Here is a 14,316-nt window from a genome sequence, read left to right on the forward strand (position 1 = left end):
CAACATTACACTTTTCTTGGAGTCAAAATGGGAGTTAATACAAGGGAATAAATGACAATTAATGCATCAGACAGTTTGATTGTCCAAATTTTAATATTTCCCACTAACAGTATGTAAGGAGGCTTAATACAACTCTGTATAGGGATAGTCAGGTTGGAGGTAAACAAAGCAGAATGTCTGAATCTATGTTGATACTGAGGGAGAGAAGTGGTGGTGGCCATGCCCGATGTTCTCTGCCTTGAAGAAGCAATCTGAGGTTGCCCGGGGATGCTGAAGAAGTAGAGGGGCATACCTGGGTCGAGAATTATATAATGCCAATTGGAGTCTCATAAAGGAAGATTGGCATCAAAAAGAGGAAAAGGGTTGAAAGGGGATTTATTATGGGGTTCAGAATCACGGACGCAAGGGACAGAAGTGGGGACAACAACCAGAAATGTTTCCTCTTCCCATACTCGCAGTCCGGACATGGCAATAGCCAATTTCCAAAGTTCTGGGTGTTCTGGGCTCAGAATGGGCCATACAAGGCCTCGGGGGGTAATGCCTTTATCTTCCCATTTTAAGGGAAAGAATGAGCTGAACCTCCTATGCAAAGTAGGATGATGATCCTCGTCCTCCCAGTAAGAAATAAAATAAGTAGCCTCCAGGCATTCCCTTCCGCCAGAGGAGCAATTGTTTTTTAAATAGCCCTTTGGTGCCCAGTCTATTACTAAACCATATGAGCCATGTTTTAATTCTACTGCATGTGAGTTAACACCATCTTCCCAAATTAAAGTTTTAGATGGTCCCTCAACAATTTTAGGACATGGTTTTCCTTCAGGTTTATATTGAAAGTATGGAGTATCTCCTATTACTCCCCCTTTTATTTGTCTTAAAGGAGAAGGGGAGAGGCTGGAGACGAAATTTCCTGGTTTCTCTATAGCTAATCTCTCTGGAAGATAAGCAGCTCAGACTTGACTTTCTAGATGGATACAATCAGGTGCATGTCTGAGGCACAGAGGGGGGTATTTATAACCTATAGTAACATTGAATGCAGTGCCTTCTTCTCCTGGCTGAGCAGGGCAACGGTCATCTGTAGCTCCAGGCATCCACACACTATCGTCAGTATAGATCTCCGCAGGAGCATCCATCCAGGTGAGGGGCCGAATAAGTGGAGGAAAAGGCACATAAGCCCAATAAGAATAATTTTGTGTAGCAGGTAAATCAGTGTGAGGGGAAACTGGTGAGACAGAAAGTATAAGGCGGAGAATCATTAAATAAAACCTCTTGCAAGTGAAATCCAGTGCTGAAGGAGGAAGAAAAGAACAGAGGGATGTTATTTTCAGGCTAATAGAAATGGTGAGATTTTTAGGTTTGTAAGGAGAAAAAGGTAATTAGGAGAAGTGGGATTCGTTGGAGGGGTCTCCGTTGCCATTAGGGAGGATTGAACCAGACCCATTTTGATTTGGCGTGCCAGTTTCTGAGGAGTCAGCACAGATCTCACCAGGTATGAGAGCGGTCTCTGATGCAAACGTCGTTTCCCTGCGGTTTTCATTGTCAGTATCCACACAAAGTTTAAGTCTCTAGTGGGCACCCAGACGGGGGATTGGTGATCTCCTAGTGAAACACAAGCATACCTCTACCCCATGTTATAATTGTGCCAGGTTCCCAGTATTGGTTTGGGAGTTTTTCCATAACACTGGCTTGCCTTCCTTTAGGGAGAATTTTTTGCCTGTATAATGGCATTCAGCTGCAGTCAGACTATTGTCTTTAGGAACATTTAGAAAGTTTAAAGTAAATAATGCTAAACGTAATTGGGAGTAGAGAGTGGTCAAATTATGCCTTTGTTGTTCAGACTGTTTGGACAATTGAGTTTTTAAGGTATGATTGGCCCATTCCACCACAGCCTGTCCCGGAGGATTGTAAGGGATTCTGGTAATATGGGACATTCCCCATTGTTGCATAAATAAATCAAAAGCCTTACTAACATATCCTGGGTGTTGTCTGTCTTTATTTGATATGGAAGCCCCATAACTGCAAAGCAAGAATACAGATGTTTTTTAACATGGGCTGTGCCTTCCCGTGTTTGGCAAGTAGCCCAGATAAAACCTGAGAAGGCATCTACAGAAACAGTACATATGAAAGTCTGCCAAAGGAGCTAACATGAGTCACATTCATTTGCCATAAATCATTAGGAGTTAGGCCTCTGAGATTAATGCCAGGTTCCTGATGTGGAAGTGCAAAGACCTGACACTGAGGGCAGCTGTGAACAATAAACTTAGCCTCCTTCCTGGTGCGAGTAAATTTATCTTTTAATTCAGCAGCATTGACATGAGTGAGATTATGGAACTCCTGAGCTTCTTGGGCTGCAAAAGAGACCAAACAGTCGACCTTATGGTTGTCGGCAGACGTGGGTCCCAGTAAAGTGGCATGAGATCTAATATGTGTAATATAGAAAGGGTGTCTATGTTGGTGAACCACCTGTTGTAACCTTGAAAATAAGACAATTCAGAATTATCAATATGTTTGATAGTAGCAGTTTCTATATTTTTAGTGGCATATATAACATAAGCAGAATCAGAAACAATATTTAAAGGTTTTGGGAAATGCAAGGCAGTAATCACAGCAATTAACTCTGCCTTTTGAGCACAGGTATAAGGGATAGAAATAAGCTTGTCTGTAGGACCCACATAACCAGCATTGCCATTACTGGAGTCATCAGTGAACACTGTAACGGCCTCAGGAATGGGCTGATCTTTGGTCAATTGGGGGACCACCCAAGAAGTCATTTTTATAAAATCAAACAATTTTTTTTTTGGGTAATGATTGTCAATAACACCAGTAAAATCAGCCAAGTGAATTTGCCACAGTATGGAATGTTGAAAAGCGGCTTGAACTTCAAGCCAATTTAAGGGAACCACAATTAAATTGAGATCAAATCCGGAAATTTTAAGTATTGTACACTGAGACTGTCCAATTAGGGTGGCCATTTGGTCCAGACAAAAAGACAGTTTTTGACACAGAATGAGGAAGAAAACACCACTCCACTAAATCATTATGTTGAACTATTAGTCCAGTAGGGGAGTGCAATGAAGCGAAAACCAGAAGCTGAAAAGGCTGAGACAGCTGTACCCTAGACAACTGGGCAGTTTGGATTCTTCTACGAATTCCAGTTCTAGTGAAGCCTCGGGTCAAAGTCCCGGGACTGTGGAGATTGGAATCTCCATGCAGCGTAGAAAACAAATTAGACAGCGCATATGTTGGAATGCCTAAAGTAGGTCTTAAATAATTAATGGTACCCAAAAGTTTATGGTCCCAGGCTGTCTGAGTTGGGGCCATGGGAGCTACAAGTATCGACTCTTTGTGAAAAGAAATAAGATCATCAGGGGGTGATGTTAAGCCAAAGTCACTGGAGTTAGATATTTAATCCTCAATATCGTCAGGTGGGGGAGGAGTAGGTGAAGGGAAAGGCTGAGCAGATAATGAAGGCCGAGTGGGAGAGGAAAGCTGAGGAAGAAGTAGAGGGTCACCAGATTCAGAAAACTGTGGTAACTACAGGGGCTTGTGGGATTGGTATGTCATTAGGATGGCACGTACCAAGGCCCAATAACCCCAAACAGTGACAGGAACATAATTTCCTGACAGAACCAGTTCCCAGAATTTTGCACCAACAAAATCCCATACTTCCACATCTAAGGTTCCTTTTTCAGGAAACCAGCGACAGTGTTCTTCCATTGCCCTGAATAGAGTGACCATATTTTCCATGGAAACCCGAACTCCCTCCTGTTTTAACAGGAGTTTAATATAGCAGAGATAAGCATAATGTTTAGACTCTGTGAGACCCATAGTTACTCTGGACAATATACAGACAACGCACTCATCATCAGGGAGCCGAACAAGCCTTTCTATGGACCAGACCAATGAACATTTCTCTGCACCTACCAAAAGGAATCAGGTTCCCACATGCACTTAGGAAAAGGAAAAACCACATTGGTGTGCCAGATACTGGGGGAACCCGCCCCCAATATTTCAATGTAGGTTCTTTCTATTTTCCCTAAGTGTTGACCGATCTGAGAAATAAACAGAAAGAGTACAAAGAGAGGAATTTTACAGCTGGGCCGCTGGGGGTGACATCACAAAGTGGTAGGACTGTGATGCCCTCCTGAGCATAAAACCAGCAAGTTTTATGAAGGATTTCAAAAGGGGAGGGGGTGTACAAACAGGGAGTAGGTCACAAAGATCACATGCTTCAAAGGGCAAAAGGGAAAACAAAGATCACATGCTTCTGAGGCCAATAAAGAGCACAGGGCAAAGGGCAAAGCAAGATCACAAGGCAAAGGGCAAAGTCAAAAACTCCTGATAAGGGTCTGTGTTCAGCTGTGCACATACTGTCTTGATAAACATCTTAAACAACAGAAAACAGGGTTTGAGAGCAGAGAACCAGTCTGACCTCAAATTTACCAGGGTGGGACTTTTTCCCCACTCTAATAAGCCTGAGGGTACTGCAGGAGACCAGGGCGTATTTCAGTCCTTATCTCAACTGCATAAGACAGATACTCCCAGAGAGACCGTTTATAGACCTTCCCCCCAGGAATGCAATTCTTTTCCTAGGGTCTTAATATTATATTCCTTGCTAGGAAAAGAATTTAGCAATATCTCTCCTACTTGCATGTCCGTTTATAGGTTCTCTGCAAGAAGACAACTATGGCTCTTTTTGCCCGATCCTGTAGGCAGTCAGACCTTATGGTTGTCTTCCCTTGTTCCCTAAAATTGCTGTTATTCTGTTCATTTTCAAGGTGCCCTGATTTCATAATGTTCAAACACACATGTGTTACAGTCAACTTGTTCAGTTAACACAATCATCACAGGGTCCTGAGGTGACGTACATCCTCAGTTTATGAAGATAGCAGGATTAAGAGATTAAAGTAAGACAGATGTAAGAAATTATAAGAGTATTATTAGGGAAGTGAGAAATGTCCATGAAATCTTCACAATTTATGTTTCCTCTGCCACGGCTCCAGCAGGTCCCTCCATTCGGAGTCCCTGACTTCCCGCGACATGCTTACCTCTGAACTTCTTACTTGTGAGAGAAATAAGCTTGTATTTGTTAAACCATTATTTACAGCTTTATTATGTGCAAGTAAAATTAATCTAAACTTGCATGGAAGTCTCCTCTAGTTCACCTAGGTTAAGAAATTCAGTTAAACATTTTTTTTTTTTTTTTTTTTTTTGAGATGGAGTTTTGGTCTTGTTGCCAAGGCTGGAGTGCAGTGGTGCAATCTTGGCTCACTGCAACCTCCGCCTCCCAGGTTCAAGTGGTTCTTCTGCCTCAGCCTCCCAAGTAGCCGGGATTAGAGGTGCCCGCCACCATGCCCAGCTAATTTATATATATATATATATATATTTTTTTTTTTTTTTTTTTTGAGACAGAGTCTCGCTCTGTCACCCAGGCTGGAGTGCAGTGGCCGGATCTCAGCTCACTGCAAGCTCCGCCTCCTGGGTTTATGCCATTCTCCTGCCTTAGCCTCCCCAGTAGCTGGGACTACAGGTGCCCACCACCTCACCTGGCTAGTTTTTTTGTATTTTTTAGTAGAGTCGGGGTTTCACCATGTTAGCCAGGATGGTCTCGATCTCCTGACCTTAATTTTTATATTGTTAGTAGAGACAGGGTTTCACCATGTCAGCCAGGCTGGTCTCGAACTCCTGACCTCAGGTGATCCACCCTCCTCGGCCTCCCAAAGCCCTGGGATTACAGGCAGAAGCCACTGCGCCAGGCCAAGTTAAACAATTTTTTTTTTTTCGAGATGGAGTCTCACTCTGTCCCCCAGGCTGGAGTGCAGTGGCACGATCTCGGCTCACTGAAAGCTCTGCCTCCCAGTTCACGCCATCCTCCTGCCTCAGTCTCCCAAGTAGCTGGGACTATAAGCACCTGCTACCACGCCTGGCTAATTTTTTGAATTTTAGTTTCACTGTGTTAGCCAGGATGGTCTCGATCTCCTGACCTCATGATCCACCCACCTCGGCCTCCCAAAGTGCTGGGATTACAGGCATGAGCCACTGCACCCGGCCCACAACATTTTAAACACATCTCAGGCAGTCTTCAGTTTATTGTTCAGCAATGTGTCATGAAGCTGCTGTTATGAATGACAATCATTTCTAGGATTCAGAAGCCCTTTTCCTTTATCTTCCCAGGTCAGGACTATTATCTGGATTTCTGAGATTGCTGATAAATGCAGTATTCTGAAAATGACAATGTTGTAGTAGAAATAGTAAGAGTAATAACGTGAGTGTAACATTTCCTATTTTTTAAAATTAATTTAAATATTAAAATTATACAACAAACTTGGGGTACAGAGTCATAAAAATTCATGTGGATAATTATAAGACTACTACTGAAAAGAGATGTCAACCATTGACATATATTAACCGCGAAAGAGGAAGCATGATAAAAGATTAAGTTGACTAATACTTCCATCTAGTGTTCAAATTGAAAACTACGCTTTCTTGTCTATAAGGAGAATGTCCGGTTTGAGCAAATGTTTTCTTTCCCCCGACTGACTTGTGCTGGGCCATCCTAATTGTCTTGTCCATTTGTGAAAAAAACAAAAACAAAAACACTAGATAACATTCCAGGGAGCCACCTGGAGGTGACTGAGATGGCAGCTGGAGTATAATAAAAAACTAAGCATATTAGGGAGTGTGTTCTATTTTTCATTTGTCCCAAGGGCTGAAAGCACGGAGTGTGGGCTTTGAACTCAGAACAATGGAGTTAAAGAGAAGATAGTCTAAGAAGAGAAGGGCAAGAGAACAATAGAGACTTGCAGCGCTCCTACCTCCTCTTAGATGTTCTTCTACTTTCCTCTTGAGGACTTCCCGCAGACCACTTTTCTGCTTCCTCACTGGTCTATCTGTGTCTCCTCAACCCCACTCACTGCATGATGACTTTTCGTAAGCTCATCCTCTCTCATCCCCTTTCTAATGTCCTCCTCATCTCACACTGAGTCAGTGCTGTTTAGTGGAAAGAGGGTTTGATTCTGGGATCCCCTACTTCCTTACTAGTTATCTTGAGCAAATCACTTGAGTTTTCTGAGGCTAAAGTTGTTCATATCTGTACCCGGGTAGATAATATATGGATAATATGTACCTTATAGGGTGGTTACTCAAATTGGCCGATGCGTTGTGAAAGAGACAGATGTGGTAGGCAGTTGGGACATTTCATTTTATTTTCCTTTTCTCATTCTCTTGCCTTCCATAAATCACTGTTAGGGGAAAATGAGTAAAAAAAAGAAAATAGGCTATTGGAGTAAAATATTAGGTATAAATACTTTTCAAAGTTTGATTTTGGAGTTATGATGACAGTGAATTTCTATTGATTTTCTGTTTTTTCATGTGGGGATTCTTTGATAAAGGGACACTATTCTACTTACTCATCTGTAAGCTCAGGACAAATTACTCTCAGCTCTGTAAGCCCTCTCATGCCTATAGTCTGTGGTTATGAGGACACATGAGGGAAATAGCTGGAAAGATTTTGTAACGTCTAAAGTAAATGCTGATGAATAGTAATTATTACATTTTGTTTGTTCCTTGTTATACCTATAGTGGATATTCAGTAAAGATTTTTTTATATTTTTTATTTTTTAAACTTTATTATTATTATTATTATTATTATTTGAGACAGAGTCTCACCTATTGCCCAGGCTGGAGTGCAGTGGCGCCATTTAGGCTGAATGCAACCTCTGCCTCCTAGGTTCAAGCGATTCTCCTGCCTCAGCCTCCCAAGTAGCTGGGATTACAGGAGTGCACCATTATGCCTAGGTAATTTTTGTATTTTTAGTGGACACGGGGTTCCACCATATTGGTCAGGCTGGTCTTGATGTCTTGGCCCCAAGTGATCCACCTACTTTGGCCTCCCAAAATGTTGGGATTACAGGCATGAGCCACTGCGCCTGGCCAAGATTTTTTTTTTAAACTATTGACCAAATATAGAATAATATGGTAATATAATATGAAACTAGTATTAAATTGGTCAGAGGGGGGATGTTCATTAGTCTGTTCTCATGCTGCTAGTAAAGACATACTCAAGATTGGGTAATTTATAAAGAAAAGGTTTAATGGACTCATAGTTCCACATTGGTTGGGGAAGCCTCACAATCATGGTGGAAGGCAAAGGAGGAGCAAAGTCATGTCTTACATAAATGGCAGTAGGGAGGAGAGAGAGCATGTGCAGGGAAACTCCCTTTTATAAAACCATGAGATCTCGTGAGACTTATTCACCATCACGAGAACAACACAGGAAAGACCCACTCAGATGATTCAATTACCTCCCACCAGGTCCCTTCCATAACACGTGGGAATTATGAGAGCTACAATTTGAGATTTGGGTGGGGACACAGCCAAACCATATCAGAATGTGTGTAAAAGACATTATTTGTTATAGAGTCTAGAAAAAGGAGCAATTTATGTGGTGGAATCTAAGAAAGGCTCCCACAAAGGTGGGCGTGGTGGCTTACACCTGTAATCCCAGCACTTTGGGAGGCTGAGGCTGGACAATTACTTGAGGCCAGGAGCTCTAGACCAGCCTGGGCAACATAGTGAGACCCTGTCTCTACAAAAAATTTAAAAATTGGTCGGGCATGGTGAGACACATCTGTAGCCCCAGCTACTTGGGAGGCTTGGGATGGGAGGATCACTTGCACCCAGGAGACTGAGGCTGCAGTGAGCCGTGATTGCACCAGTGCACTCCAGCCTGGGGAACACAGTGAGACCCTGTCTCAGAAAGAAAAAAAAGAAAGAAAAAGAAAGGCTTCACAGAGATGAAACATTTAAGACATGTTTTTTCATAAAAAGAAATGAGGAAAAGGAAATTCCACAGAGAAAACACAGAATGAACAGAGGCATGGATTTAGGAAAAAGCAAGCATGAAAAGGCAAGTAGTTCATTGTGACAGTAGTCCTGTGTATGTGTGGTGGGGTGCGGGGAGATATACATAACTATAACTGTCAGTGAGATATAGAAAGGTTAGTTACAAGTGGATCATAGAAGGCCTATAATTATATGCAAAGGATTTTGTTTTCTTTGTTTTTCTGTAGGCAAAAGGCCTACAACCATTAAGAAAAATAAATGATGTGATCAGACCTGTGTTTTTCACAGGCAACACTCGGGAGAATAAAAAGGATCCATTAGTGATCCCAGTTGTTAGATATAGAGACATTTGAGATGTTGTTGCCAAAGAACTGAACTCTGGTAGGAGTGGTGGAGACAGAAAGAAGTGGATAGAAAATGGGATGTTGATGATATCAACCAATCAGCAATTAATCCATTAGGGGAGGGTTTTCCTTTTTTGTTTTTTGAAACAGGGTCTTGCTCTGTCACCCAGGCTAGAGTGCAGTAGAGTGAACACAGCTCACTACAGCCTTGACCTCCTGGGCTCAAGTGATCCTCCTGCTTCAGCCTCCCATGTAGTGGAGACCATAGGTGTGCGCCACCATGCCAGCCTAACTTTGATTTTTTGTATAGACAGGGTCTTGCCTTGTTGCCTAAGCTGGACTTGAACTCCTGGGCTCCAGCTCTCCTCCCCTTCAACTTCCCAAATTTTGGGGATTACTGGCATGAGCCACCAACCACTCCTGGCCTGAGAGTTTTGCAGCAGCAAGAAAATGTAAGATGAATTGGAGGTTTTTAGCTGGAATGGTTTTAAGGAAGTGCCACTAGTGGGCATGAAAGAAAAGATCAGGGAATAAAGAGTGTTCTATTATAAGACTCTTTTAGTAAAAATTAAACAGGCTTTCTGGTCAAATGGATCAGTGTTAAAATCCTGCCCTTTAGGCCAGTGCAGTGGTTCACACTTGTAATCCCAACACTTTGGGAGGCTGAGGCAGGTGGATCACTTGAGGTCAGGAGTTCGAGACCAGCCTGGCCAACATGGTGAAACCCTGTCTCTACTAAAAATATAAAAATTAGCTGGGCATCGTGGCACATACCTGAATTCCAGCTACTCCGGAGGCTGAGGCAGGAGAATCGCTTGAACCCGGGAGGCAGAAGTTGCAGTAAGCTGAGATCACAGCACTGCACTCCAGCCCGGGTGAGTGATAGAGTGAGACTCCATCCAGAAAAAAAAAAAAAAAAAAAACCACAACAAAAAAAACCCCTGCCATTTATACACATCATGTAACTTCAAGCAAGTTACCCAAACTCTCTGAGCCTTAATTCCTTACCCACAAAAAAGGGAAAAATAATAATAATATTTATTTTCCATGATTGATATAGAAAGTCCTTGTTGCTTAACTCCTTAGCATCTGTCTCCACTTTCTTCCAGCAACGTGCCTTTCATCTGGGATCTGCCTCCTCTGCTCAGAAAGTGCATGGATGAGATTCTATCCTGATCCACAAGGTAGACTGACTACCCCAATGGCTTCCACAGTGATTGCCTCAGGGGTAGATATATGACCCAAATCGGGCCAAGACTTTTGAGCAGATTTTTTTCTGTCCACAGGCTGTGAAGCTGAGAGCTGGATAAATATAAAGTTTAGAGCTACTGTAACCCTCTTGCAATCTCAGAGGAGCTCCGGGAACTGCAAGATAGACTGCATGGTGCCTGAAGATGAAGCCCTCATAGCAAAAGGCAGAGTGAAGAGACAGAGAAATGGAGTCATTAAGGACATTGGTTAAGTCCTTGTTTACAGCAGTGCCTGTAATCAGCCATTCTGGTGGATTTTTCAGTTACTTGACTTTAATCATAAACAGTTATGCTGTAATCATAAATACCTCCTAAATGCTCACAGGCTTACAACAACAAAAATTATTTCTTGCTGATGTTACATGGTATACCTGCAGCTCTGCTTGGTTGTTGTTTTTAATCTGGGACTCAGTAAAATAGAGCAATCTCTCTCTAGAAAATCACCTGTTGTAACAGAGGGAAAGGAAAGTAGGAAAAGAAGTGCTCACTCTAAACTATCTGCCTGAAGTTGCTTCCCACTTGCATATAATTGGCCAGAACAAATCACATGCTCAAGATTGATGTCACAGGGTGGAGAGGGGCAGCAAAGTTCTTTGAAAAATAATAATGCAATCTACAAGTAAATTTCCCTTTTGCTTAAGTGAGCTTGGGCCACATTTTCTGTCACCTGCAACCAAAAGATTCTTTTTTTTTTTTTTTGAGACAGAGTCTTACTCTGTCACCCAGGTTGTAGTGCAATGACACCATCTCAGCTGACTGCAACCTCCATCTCCCAGGTTCAAGTGATTCTTATGCCTCAGCCTCCCAAGTCGAGTAGCTGGGATTGCAGGCGCCCTCCAACACACCTGGTTAATTTCTGTATTTAGTAGAGACGGGGTTGCGCCATATTGGCCAGGCTGGAGAATCTTAACTAAGAAAAGGTGATGAAATAGTTAGATATTTTATATAAAATAATCAACACATGGTAAATACTCAAAATACAGGATCTTCTGTTTCCAAGTGCATGAACATAGATTAAGTGAAAATTATCTTTCTTAAAAAAAGATATGCTCAGTTTCTTTAATATACATTTTATTCACTTATCTCACTAACATTTATTCATTGTTTTTTAAATTTGGCAGACACTGTGCTAGGTGCTGGGAATACAAAATGAGTACAATGCACTTACATTTTAGTTATTTAGTAGACTTCCTTTTAAGAAATAACAATATGAGGTTTCAGTGTCTTATATTGATAATATCAAACTCTTATAGTCTAAGCATATGGAACATTCTCCAAGGTCAACCATATCTTAGACCACAAAACAAGACTCAACAAATTTTAAAAAGTAAAAATCCGGTGGCTCACGTCTGTAATCCCAGCATTTTGGGAGGCTGAGGTGGGCGGATCACGAGGTCAGGAGATCGAGACCATCCTGGCTAACACGGTGAAACCCCGTCTCTACTAAAAATACAAAAAATGAGCCAGGTGTGGTGGCGGGCACCTATAGTCCCAGCTACTTGGGAGGCTGAGGCAGGAGAATGGTGTGAACTCAGGAGGCAGAGCTTGCAGTGAGCCAAGATTGCACCACTGCACTCCAGCCTAGGCAACAGAGCGAGATTCCATCTCAAAAAAAAGAAAAAAATAAAAATCATGTCAAGTGTCTTTTCTGATCACAGTGGAATAAAACTAGAAATCAATAACAAGAACCTCAGAAACTACACAAACACATGGAAACACAATATGCTCCTGTATGACCAATGGATCAATGAAGAAATTAAGGAAATTTAAACATTTCTTAAAACAAATGAAAATGGAAATACAACATACCAAAATCTATGTGATATGGCAAAAGCAGTACTAAGAGGTTTATACCAAAAAACTAAAAAGACATCAAATAAACAAGCTAACAATGCACCCCAAGAGACCAGAAAAACAAAAACAAACCAAACCCAACATTAGTAGCAGAAAAGAAAGAATAAATATCACAGCAGAAATAAATGAAATTGAGACTAAAAAAATTACAGAAAATCAACAAAACAAAAAGTTTCTTTGAAAAGATAAAATTGACTAAACTTTAGCTAGACTAAGAAAAAAAGGGAGAGGACCCAAATAAATAAAATCATAAATGAAAAAGGAGACGTAACAGCTAAGACCACAGAAATACAAAGAATCATTAGAGAGTATTATGAACAACTACATGCCAACAAATTGGAAAATCTAGAAGAAATGAATACGTTCCTGGACAAATGCAAGCTACCAAGACTGAACCATGAAGAAATCGAAAACTTCAACAAACCAGTAACAAGATCAAAGCCATAAGAAAAAAGTCTCCAATCAAAAAACAGCCCAGGACTTGACAGCTTCACTACTAAATTCTACCAAACACTTAAAGAAGAACTAATACCAATCCTACTCAAACTCTGCTTAAAAAAAAAAATGAAAGAGGAGAAAATACTTTCAAACTCATTTTACTAGGCCAGCATTACCCTGATACCAAACCAGACAAGGGCACAACAACAAAAACTACAGGCTAATATCCCTGATAAACATAGATACTAAAATCCTCAACAAAATACAAGCAAACCAAATTCAACAACACATTAAAGAGATTATTCACAGTGACCAAGTAGGATTCATCCCAGGGATGCAAAGATGGTTCAACATACAAAAATCAATAAATGTGATATATTACATTAACAAAAGCAAGAAAAAAACCGTATGATCATTTCAATAGATGCTGAAAATGCATTGATAAAATTCAACATTCCTTTATAATTAAAAAATTCAAAAAACTGGGTATAGAAGGAACATAGTTCAAAATAATAAAAGTCATATATGACAAACCCACAGCCAATATCATACTGAACTGAAAAAAATGGAAAGCCTTTCCTCTAAGATCTGAAATAAGACAAGGATGCCCATTTTCAACTTTTTTGTTTTTTTGTTTTGTTTTGTTTTTTGGGACAAGGTCTCACTCTTTCACCCAGGATGGAGTACAGTGGCATGATTTTGGTTCATTGCAACCTCTGCTTCCCAGGTTCAAGGGATTCTCCTTCCTCAACCTCCCGAGTAGTTGAGATTACAGGCATGCACCACCACACCAAGCTAATTTTTGTATTTTTAGTAGAGACAGGGTTTCACCATGTTGGCCAGGCTGGTCTCAAACTCCTGACCTCAGGTGATCCACCCGCCTCAGGCTCCCAAAGTGCTGGGATTATAGGTGTGAGTCACTGTGCCTGGCCCACTTTCACCATTTTTATTCAACATAATACTGAAAGTTCTGGCCCAAGCAATTAGGCAAAAGAAAAAAATAAAGAGCATCCAAATTGTAAAGAAAGAAGTTAAATTCGTCTTGTTCACGGATGACATGATATTATATTTAGAAAACCCAAAGACTCCACCAAAAAAACTGTTAGAACTGATAAACAAATTCATTAAAGTGACATGACACAAAATCAACATATAAAACCAGTAGCATTTATATAAACCAACAACAAACAATACAAAGAAGAAATCAAGAAAGCAATCCCATTTACAATGGCTATAAAGAATATAAAATACTTAAAAATCAATTTAACCAAAATGATCTATACAAAGAAAATTATGAAACACTGATTAAAGAAACTGAAGAGAGGCCAGGTATGGTGGCTCAAACCTATAATCTCAGCACTTTAGGGGGCTGAGGCAGGTGGATCACTTGCGGCCAGGAGTTTGAGACCAACCTAACCATCATAGTGAAACCCTGTCTGTAGTAAAAATACAAAAGTTAGCCAGGCATGATGGCACATGCATGTAATCCCAGCTACTTGGGAGGCTGAGGCATGAGAATCTCTTGAACCCAGGAGGTGGAGGTTGCAGTAAGCTGAGATGGTGCCACTGCACTCCAGCCGTGGTGACAGAGA

The sequence above is a fragment of the Macaca mulatta genome, chromosome 5 (genome assembly GCF_049350105.2).
Source record: "Macaca mulatta isolate MMU2019108-1 chromosome 5, T2T-MMU8v2.0, whole genome shotgun sequence".
In the NCBI taxonomy this organism is placed as follows: Eukaryota; Metazoa; Chordata; class Mammalia; order Primates; family Cercopithecidae; genus Macaca; species Macaca mulatta.